A 1,113-nucleotide genomic window follows, 5' to 3' on the forward strand; every position below is an offset into this window, starting at 1 on the left:
CATTGATGGCGTCAAGTGTGGCAGCGGTAGTGAGGTTGGCCCAGGATCGGACATTGTTTCGTTCTGCTGTGCATGGGGTCACTATGAGTCGGTTCCGACTCGATGGTACCTGACAACAACAACACATTCACCAAGAGAAAAAAATAATAATAAAGGTTAGAAATAAATGAGATTGAAAACTGAAAATATAAAAAGAATCAACAGGACAAGAAGCTGGTTCTTTGAAAGGATTAATAAAATTGACATACCACTGGCAAACCTAACAAAAGAAAAGAGGGAGAAGACACAAATAACATACCTTAGAAATCACATGGGTAACATCACAATGGAACCAAAGGAAGTCAAAAGGATAATAACAGAATACTATGAAGAGTTGTACTCCAACAAATTTGAAAACTTAGAAGAGATGGATACACTTTTAGAAAAACACAACCTACCTAAACTTAAATGGAGTGAACTAGAAAACTGAACAGACCCATAACAAAAGAAGAAATTGATCAGGTCATCAAAAAACTCCCAACCAAAAGTAGTCCAGGTCCAGATGGCTTCACTGGTGAGTTCTACCAAACATTCAGGGAAGAGTTGTCACCAATTCCACTCAAATTATTCCAGAATATAGAAGAGGATGGAAAACTTCCTAATACATTTTATGAAGCAAAAAAAAAAGGGTTACCTCATACCAAAACCAGGGAAAGACATCACTAAGAAAGAAAATTATAGACCAATATCCCTCATGAACATAGATGCAAAAATTCTCAACAAAATTCTAGCCAACAGAATCCACCAGCACATCAAAAAAAATAACATATCATGACCAAGTGGGATTCATATCAGGGATGCAAACATGGTTCAACATTAGAAAAGCAATCAATGTAATCCGCCATATTAAACAAGAAAAAAGAAAAAAGACATGATCATATATATCGATTAATGCAGAAAAGGCATTTGACAAAATCCAACATCCATTTCTGATTAAAAAAAAAAAAAAAAACACTCAACAAAGTAGGAATTGAAGGGAAAACATAATTAAGAGCATATATACAAAACCAACAGCCTACATTACTCTCAATGGAGAGAAACTGAAAGCCTTCCCTCTGTGAACAGGAACCAGAC

This window comes from Chrysochloris asiatica, unplaced genomic scaffold (genome assembly GCF_000296735.1).
Source record: "Chrysochloris asiatica unplaced genomic scaffold, ChrAsi1.0 scaffold00049, whole genome shotgun sequence".
Lineage (NCBI taxonomy): Eukaryota > Metazoa > Chordata > Mammalia > Afrosoricida > Chrysochloridae > Chrysochloris > Chrysochloris asiatica.